Here is a 9,991-nt window from a genome sequence, read left to right as displayed (position 1 = left end):
CACAGGATTCCACTCCTTGGCTTTTTATTTGATTCACAGTGGAGACAGTAGCCTACAACAGTAGGTGAAAAACCTTTCAAACAAAAACACAAAATAAAAGTAATTAAATAAGAGCTTCGGCCTAAGTCATTATTTAGACTATGATACACAGTAAAGATAAATGCATGATTTTTCCAACAGGTGAACGGCACATAGGCTAGTTGACAACGGTGAGTATAAAGGTAAGTATTTTCCAACCATTTTAAATACATTTCAACCACTGTAAAAGGTAAGTATTTTTGACCAGCAAGTTAGGCATCCCAGGCCATTAATTATCAGTCAAGTCGAGATGCTACCAACCAAGCACTCGACTGAATCAAAACTGTTTACGTTTAACCAAGGCCATTTGTTTTTTACATAGGTCTACTGCACGTTGTCCTTCACATCAATAACAAAGGAAGCAAATTAAAGTAACGCAACATGAAATATAACGCACGTCTGTAACATGAAACCTGAAACCCGTTTCCCACAGCGTCTGCCGACAGCAGTGATTACATAAACCCCACAGGTAACGAGACAGATAGAAGCTGCGAGCGCAGCGATGCATTTGTAAATAAAACAGTGTCCATGAAGCTTACCGGTAGCCTCTTAAGTCCTCATTGCCCCTTGTGCTGTGAAGATATTTTTGTGAACTTTGCGCACTCTAACTGCAACCACTGCCTTGCTGCTTCTTTTGCCGACTGGCCAAACGCCAACTCGGCATGTCTTTTGTTCAGAAACCCCGCTCATTACGGGCAATCAGCACCTTGATGGGGTTCACCTGCTCACGCACCACGCACCTCAGCTCAGCGAGGAATGGAGCAGACAGCTGTCAATCAAGCGAGCCGTGCCAAGGCACCGCTTGACGCAACACTTACAGGTAAGGAGTTACATTCAACAAAATACTTAAAAGGAAACAGTGTGTTAAATTTTCTGTTAAATTATGGAAACAAAATTTCAGACAATTAATGGAGAGAATCCTGGAAAGAGAATTTTGAAACAACACAAACAAAGTACTGGAGGGAGTTTGGCTGGAAAAATAAATCAAAGGTTCTTTTTGGTACCAATTCAGAGCGTTCATTTGCTAGGATCTGAAGGGAAATGCTGGAGAGGCTGTGGGGAGCAAGTCACACATACACATGTGTTTTTCTCATGCCATAAAATTACACAATTCTGGGAAGAAGTGAAATGAGCCATTTCGCATATCTTGAGACTAAAGGAACCTCTAAAGCCAATTCATCTCTTAGGCATTAACATAGCACACATAATTAAAAGAAAACACTATAAACTATTCAACCTTTTAAGACTAACAGCAATAAAACAGATCACTAGGTTATGGAAACAGCAAAAACAACCAGAATTAAGATTATGGTGCAATACGATAGAGAAGGTACTAGATATGGAAAAAAAATATTTGCCTCCAGAAATAACATAGAAAAATGGAATAAATTGTATCCAAACAACTTACTTAATAAAACGCACAGTTACTTTAAGGCGAGACACGGCAGGTGAAATCATCGTTTTTTCATGCCCTAGTCAAATCTGAGATTTTGGGCTAGTTTGCATCCTTAAAGGGGCATTCCACCGGTGGAGACTGAAAGTGGGTCATATTTATAGTAGAATAGTAACATGCATTTCTAATTTGGTGCCTTCTTGGCCATGAAAAGGCAGAAAATGACTTTTTAGTGCTTGTGGATTTGTGACAACAATCCCCATAATGCACTGCGATGCTCAAGTTCCACAGGCCACACCCATTTATTTGGGACTCTATGCATCATCCCTCCCTCAGCTTGCAGGCAGTGTTGCCAGATTGGGCTGTTTCCCGCCCAATTGGGCTGCTTAGGATGGTCGTATGCGGGTAAAAATGGCATTTAGCAGAAAAACCCGCCCAATTTTAGCCATAGAAATCAATAGAATTGAGCGGGATTTTGAGCTTCTAGGCTGGTTTTGAGCATTTTTTGGGCTGGAAATCATCAGCCTCATCTGGCAACCCTGCTTGCAGGTGCATCACAGTGGGACAGACATCACTGGAAAAGAGAAGCTGGAGCACACTGCAGCTTAGTTTTCAAGACTTTATTTTGTGCACACACGCGACCAACGTTTCTGTGTTGCTACACCTTCTTCAGAGTCAAATGATAGCAAGAGAGAGACACACATTTCAAGACTTGACATTCACAGGTGATCCTACTTGGTTTGGCTAAATTGGTCTGATCTCATTGCAGGTAATTGACCCCACCCCCCAACACCAGGACAAAATTGTAGACAATTAAACAGCTTGCCAACTTCCCAAAACAAAATGAGTGAAAAAAACAATACACAAAGAACATTGTCAATAAAACCACAGCTACAATTATTACAAGACCACAGCCGCGATGCTGGAACAATTTGTTACAGAGAGCAAGACATATTGTGTTCCTCATTTATGCCCTGAGGCTCCACTGAATTTAGAGTATGAATACAAAATGCCTTTCTACGAAGCCTCTCTGTCTAATTGTCTGCAATCTTGTCCTGGTGTTGGGGGGTGGGGTCAATTACCTGCAATGAGATGAGACCAATTTAGCCAAACCAAGTGGGATCACCTGTGAATGTCAAGTCTTGAAATGTGTGTCTCTCTCTTGCTATCATTTGACTCTGAAGAAGGTGTAGCAACACCGAAACGTTGGTCGGGTGTGTGCAAAAAATAAAGTCTTGAAAACTAAGCTGCAGTGTGGTCCAGCTTCTCCTTTCCAGCTATGCCAGTGACTTACTGGCAGTGTTGCCAGATGAGGCTGATGATTTCCAGCCCAAAAAATGCTCAAAACCCACCTGGAAGCACTAAATCCCGCCCAATTCTATTGATGTCGATGGGAAAGATTGGGCGAGTTTTCCTGTAAAATGCCATTTTTACCCGCAGACGGCTATCTCAAGCAGCCCAATTGGGTGGGAAACAGCCCAATCTGGCAACACTGCTTACCGGAGCCTCAATGCCAGTGATTTCAAAAGCACTGGGACACTGATCTGTGATAGGTCTGTTAGAGCATTAGGTCCAACCCCCTATGGGCGTGGTTGAAAAGGTGGGAAAAAGGCTTGTAGTCTCAACAGAATCCACCTCTCTTACACTTCCTATGTCGATGATGCAAAATGACCATTTTTACATCATTGACATGGGAAGTGTTTAGAGATGAATGCGGGTTTCTCCTATCTCAGGGGGAATTGAGAGATTTTTGCAAGACCATTCAAAAGTATGACTGGGTGTCTAGCAATGGAAAGCCTAATGCAAAATGGGTGGAGTGTCCCTTTAACTTGTTGTCTTTCACACTGGTGTGAAGAAAACGTCTAAAAAACAGTATTAGATAGTTATTTTATTACATTTGGTAGACTTGCGCTTGTGATTTTTAGCTTGATTTGTCATGTTTTTCCTCTTGTTAAGCACAGTGTTTATTTGCAACCGTTGGGTTTTATATGCCCTCCGAGGTCTTGTTGGAAAGCTTGAGTTTTCCCGAATACAGCCATGTATTCCAAATAAGGATATTTCCTCTGTGTCAACCACCAATCATTGGTTTAGACAAGGCGAAAAAAGCAGGAAGAGAAGGTTGAAACGAAATCCGATTGGCCGGAATCGGAGATTCGGCACTGTGATTGGTTCTAATCAGTCACGTGTCACTCTCGGCTGCAGTGAATTATTTTGGAGTGAGGAGTATCCAACGGAGCACTTAGTGTCTCCACTTCTTCGAGACAAATTGAAATGACAAGAGGTTCCGAGGTGAAACCAGCCTGGCGACTCTAACTCTGTGTAGCGCCCCCCTGCAGTACACCATGCAGCAGCAGCGCCCTCTACAGTAGACTACGCCACCCCTTGATTAACACCCTTAGAGCAAGAGGAACTCTGTCAGAAATCCACACAACAAGGTTGATTAGAAAAGTATAAAAATACAAGTTATTAAGTTATACAATTAAAAGACTCTTTGGAAGTGTTGCAGAAGGGGAAAGAAAACAAACAAACAAATACATGGGGGGGGAGAACCCCAAGTACCCGGCCGGCTACCAGCCAACTCAGCAGAACGGTGACGGACTAGAGCTCAGTCTCCATTACACCCGTGACGGGAAACAAACCCCTTAAGGCAGACCACAAATAATTCAGAATATTCAAGCACTCACGGTTCACTATTTCACTCTACTACTGGTGACTGGTAAGCTTAACACGAGGAGACTGGATGCCCTAAACCCGCCACCGCTAGTAGGCCTACCCAATAGGGCCGGGTGCAGACCAGGAGTTGAAGGGGATTTGGAGATAGACAAATAGACAAACAAAAGGTAAACAAGAAAATAAATGAGTCCCCCTCAGCCTGTGGCCCACTATACACTTAATCACCTGTCCCTCTGGCTACCAGGACAGAGGGGGATAAACAGAAACAAACTAACAGGGTCAGGCTCAGCCAACCAGCAGGCAGCAGCTAGCAGCACACACACTCACACAACTCATGCATTCAAAATAACTTAAAAGAGAACAGCAGCTGAACTGCGCAGCATATGAATCTGAATCAGGAAAGAAAAAAAAGAGAAAAATACAAAAACCATTACCACACAGACATGATACTTTCATTCCCCGTTTAAAACACAAGGATGTACAACTTTGTCAATAAAACTCCACTATGAAGTTGACTAATCAGAATTAGTTAACTATCAACGTTTACAAAATTACCAATATCTCCCCGGAGATAGTGACAGGCAATGAGAACAAGAGGGTTATCAGAACACAACACTTTTGCGTAAGTTATAACATACCTGTGGCTATCTTTTGGTTACACACAGACACAAGCGTTGGGGTGGGTCCACAGGCAACCCCACTACAGTAGTAGTAGTCTACTCAGACCGGCACTGGTTAAGCAAAGAGAGAGAGAGAGATGGGTATGAGGTATGATAGTAGGCCTATAAAGTATCAACGCATCCAAAATGGTCATTTGTTTAAAAGCCACTCGAACTTTTTGGCATGCACATTCATTTGTCTACCATAAATGACAATTAAAATCTCTTCAGTTACGCCTATAGGCCTATCACATAATTTGTGTGATCATATTATGCAGAGCCTTTGTTACAATCCTAGATAGTAGGCCTAGCACCTATATTGGAGTAGCTTAACAGCATAACAATGCAGCTCAATTTCATAGGCCTATTCTAAGTTCTGCATTAGGTTTTTAAAAATAGATTCACCATCATGTAGGCCCATCTCAGCCATTCCCCACAACAATGAGCAGCATTAGGCTATATAACATTGGAAACTAAATATAAAAAACACAACATTTGTGCTTTTCAACTGAATTGATAATGAAGTTCTATTAGGCTACATTTTAGGCTTAATATGTTTATAAGACACCTCACAATTTACCCCTCCACTGTCATCCATAGCCTATTTAGATAGACTATTTGTAGTGACATGGTGCTCAGAGATTAGCAATGGGCACTGCAGCCATTAAGAGAGTAACTGGAGTTTTACCTACCATTAATAAGATAACCCATACAGCGTTATCAATAACTGCAAAGGCAATAGACAGAAGAAGAAGCTGATGAAGAAGAATCTTAAAGGGGCATTCCACCCATTTTGCATTAGGCTTTCCATTGCTAGACACCCAGTCATACTTTTGAATGGTCTTGCAAAAATCTCTCAATTCCCCCTGAGATAGGAGAAACCCGCATTCATCTCTTAACACTTCCTATGTCAATGATGTAAAAATGGTCATTTTGCATCATCGACATAGGAAGTGTAAGAGAGGTGGATTTCTGTTGAGACTACAAGCCTTTTTCCCACCTTTTCAACCACGCCCATAGGGGGTTGGACCTAATGCTCTGACAGACCTATCACAGATCAGTGTCCCAGTAGTCGAGTCATAAATGGAGGTTCCGTGACCAACCTCTGGCAACAATGTTTTGATGATTGATTTGACCTCTATGGACCCTTTAGAAAAGATTTAGCCCCCATGTCCCTCGCAAAAATCCCGGGCTTTTTTGCTAGAGAGCCAAATTCAAAATGGCGTCCAGCGGCATCTCTAAAAAAATAACTTTTGATCTGGATGACCTAGAATCATGTATGAAGGCACTTTTTCATACAAGCCAACCATGAGGATTCCAAATCTGACATCATTTTGGTTATAAAACTTTGTTTTGACAGCGAAATTCAAGATGGCCGCCATCTAGAACCGTTATTTTCGACCTTTTTAGGCCGTCACCGCCCAAAATTATCATATTTGGACTGGGAACCTCCCAATTTGTGTGACTCCATTTCTCATGTAAAGATATTGAGAGAATATCTGATCTACAAGCTAAGAATTCCTCACATTGTGGGGTGTAGTGGGCTTGTAGATGGGCTATTTTAACAATGTGTCTTTTTTGTAGGCTATTATTTGACAATTTGGCAGATATTTTAGCATTGTTTGATGATTACTTTGGATGCAGTGATGGTCTTTTACTTTGAGAGTCCTTACATTATAACCCCAACCCTCAAAACAGGGGGTCTTGACCCACAGGTTGAGAACCACTTATCTAGTTTTAAAAAAGACCTTCACGTTTCACATTTTCCAAGCATTCTTGCACAGAGAGGCCCGTTGAGGAACTCGAGGCAAGAGCTGCTGAAATGGAAGAAGTGCGCTCACAGCAGTGATCAACTTGGTTGAAGACTTGGGTGAAGCTCCCCCAGTTGCAAGAACACTGTGTTGTTGAGGAATGTGTGGTCTTATTTCAACCCCAATGGCATATACAGGGAGACACAGAAGAGCAAGCTCATCTCAAAGATCTCCCTCCACCCTGTTTTGATTTAAGAATCCTATCTTGCTCTAATTCAGTCGTTCTCAAACTTTTCCCATCATTTGCCCCTCAGAGGGTCTGGATGCCTCCGTGGCCCCTCCCCCTTTTTGTGGGGTAAAAATCACTTCTGGCTGGCGCTATCATAGTTATGTCTGACCTGAGGTAAATTAGTAAATAAATGGTTTCTAAGCAAAAGCAGTACTTGCGCAAACTGATTTTGCGATTGCTGCGCAGAATTAAAGGAAAGGTGAGATAAAACAAAGAGGGACTGCAGTCGAATGCAGTGCAGATGTGTGTTCATTTCCTATTCTATTCAAATCAATGACAATGAATAATATAATGTTGGTGAGGGGGGGCTTTAAACATATTTGCTTATTGGCCATAGAGGAATTTTTTTTTGGGGGGGGGGTGGCAGATGTCACACGCCTCCCCCTGTGATGCCTCCGCGCCCTCCCAGGGGGGCTTGCGCCCCACTTTGAGAAACTCTGCTCTAATTGACATAGGCATGATCTGGAGGATGGGAACTCCATCAGCAGAAGATTGGCAGGCACAGGACGGTACCCTATACAAGTAGGTTGGGCTATGCCCAAAAGCTGTTATCCATCATCCTTGCCTTCTCATGCTCCCAGTATCATCGGTGCCAATGATCCCTACGATACACCATACTTAACAAAAGAAGACGAACGGGACCTGCGCATACATGGTAATGCACATACATACACATGAAATTGACAAGTTCCCATCTGCCAAGTCTTTCAAAATGTTATTGTGTACTGTCAAAAACAAGAAAAAGACTACACCATTGAGCAGTTTGAAGCTCTTCACTGTTTATGATGGTCAATGACAGTCAGGTTGTAGTGGCCCTGTTGTTATTGATGCAGCTGATATACCGATGTCTACGGCAGCTTCCTGGCATGCTAAGCATTAAGAGAGACAAAGAGACGGTCCTCTTCTGTGACCTTTTGACAGAAGAGATGGCAGACAGCCTGTAAAACAGTGTAGCTCAATGCCATGATGCCAACTCAAGGTTCTATGAAAAAGGAAAATCATCAGTGTATGAGCTCCCAGGGTCACCCCTATGTTGCCCGGGAGCTATGTTCCCCGAGTCCTATGTCCCCCCGCCACCGGGGAACTTAGAACCCTTTTTTCAAAAAGGGGTTCTATTCCTGCTGCTTCCAAGTAGACTGCTGCCGCATGACTAGCGAGGGTTGTTGTTAGAGTTAGGCTGCCACTGTTCGCAAACTTGACATGAAATACGCATGGCAACCGTTCGTGCAAGAGATATGCATGTGAAGCATCCTGGGCCATACAATGCGGGAAACATAGGACCCTTTTGAGAAAAAGGGTCGGTAGTTCCTCAGTCCCATACAAAGACCGGGGAATACAGGACCTGGGGAAGCTATACGCTATACTCTCAACCATGTTTGAGTGGCGATGGGTGGTTCTTTAGTGTGGGGTGGCATACTAGATACGGCAAGTAGTTGGGACAGAGTTGACATAAGCTGTCTGCATATGGAGGGAGACAGATAAAAGACTTTCTCTTCATGGTCTTCGACTTGGAAGCACAGGCTTCAGCCATGGTGCTACTTTTCTTGTCTGCATAGATCATCTGTATCGTGAACACAAGCAGCTATTGTACTCCCTCTTCAAGGTGAATAGAGAGCAACTGAGAGTTGCTGCCTTGCCACAGAGCTCTTTATCACCTTATCATGTACTGATGATTTTCCTTTTTCATAGAACCCTACAGGTAAGTTGGCATCACAGCCTGTAAAATAGTGTAGCTGCACAATGCAGTCTGCCATCTCTTGTCAGCAGGTCAAGGAAGAGGACAGTCTCTTCGTTTCTCTTAATGCTTAGCATGCCAGGAAGCTGCCGTAGACATCGGTATCAGCTGCATCAATAACAACAGGGCCACTACAACCTGACTGTCATTGACCATCATAAACAGTGAAGAGCTTCAGACTGCTCAATGGTGTAGTCTTTTTCTTGTTTTTTGACACTACACAATAACATTTTGAAAGACTTGGCAGATGGGAACTTGTCAATTTCATGTGTATGTATGTGCATTACCATGTATGCGCAGGTCCCGTTCGTCTTCTTTTGTTAAGTATGGTGTATCGTAGGGATCACGATGGTGTGACATCTGCCACCCCCCCCCCCCCAAAAAAAAATATCCTCTATTGCCAATAAGCAAATATGTTTAACCCTCTAGCTACCATAACGGCCGTGAACGTCCGGCTGGATCTGTACCAGAACGGCCGCGGCCGGCCGGAATATTTTCATATGAAAATACAGCTGAACGGCCGTCATCATGCAGTTTTTCCAGCTTTCAAACACTTTAGCTCAATATTACAGACCCTCCTCGATATACTTTCAGTATAAAAACTATATGTTTATATTATATTATTTTTCAGTATTTTAGATTTTACTACGAGATGCGCCACTTTATGCGATTTGGCAATCTGCGTCAATTCAAATGACGGCCGTCCGAGATGGGATGGCTACAAACACAACCATTCTGTTTCTACAACCAATATACACTAAATATGAAAACTTCCAACCCTCTTCGATCTATTTTCATGGTCAACAGCACATGTGTATGACTATTTAGGCTATTTTTAGATCATGTTGTTTTATTAGGCTTATGAGATGGTGTTCAACTGTGATGAGTTCTGCCATGGTCCTAAATAGCAAACACAACTGTCCAGCCGATGTCTACACGCTACATATTAAAAATGTAAACTGTCTTCGGTGTGTTTTCAGAGTCAAACCATTTGGTATCCAACTATCTTAGTTTCCTGGAACAACGAACAGCGACAGCTCTGCGTAACAGGCGCATCGTGTGAAGGAAGCGCAGCATGGAACAATTGGCTACTCATTTTGCGTGTCAGCTTTGGTAAAAAGCAGTCAAGGACTGTTACTACACCACGTTGTCCTCCATAAAAATGTGCGCGAAGACGTTGAGTTGAATGCTAACTTCCAATAATAGCCTACCAACGTGGTGTTTGTAGCACTTCAATTCCGGTCAAAGTCGGTGATGCCTGGCGCGTCTTACCTGTACCAAATTGGGAGGGGAAACTTCCTAGAGCTCCATTCATGTCCTGTCTGCTATCGCGGACACTTCTATGGTTATCCTTACACGTCTTTGGCATGGTTTAGTTCAAACAATATTAGCTAGTGTAGTCCATTACAGTTA

General features: G+C 42.9%; 1 protein-coding gene across 1 annotated transcript in view; it reads left to right on the top strand.

The window, feature by feature from the left end:
• Positions 1 to 403: 403 nt before the first annotated feature.
• The window catches only part of LOC134451065 (carboxypeptidase N subunit 2-like), a 34,774-nt gene continuing 25,186 nt past the window's right edge, over positions 404 to 9,991 (top strand). Inside the window, exon 1 of the mRNA XM_063201214.1 lies at positions 404 to 898. The gene's annotated coding sequence lies outside the window, so the exon portion shown is untranslated. The remainder of the gene's footprint in view (positions 899 to 9,991) is intronic.

Source organism: Engraulis encrasicolus, chromosome 6 (genome assembly GCF_034702125.1).
Source record: "Engraulis encrasicolus isolate BLACKSEA-1 chromosome 6, IST_EnEncr_1.0, whole genome shotgun sequence".
Classification (NCBI taxonomy): domain Eukaryota; kingdom Metazoa; phylum Chordata; class Actinopteri; order Clupeiformes; family Engraulidae; genus Engraulis; species Engraulis encrasicolus.
Note: the sequence above shows the minus strand (reverse complement) of the source record. Positions and strands in the feature narration are given on the sequence as shown.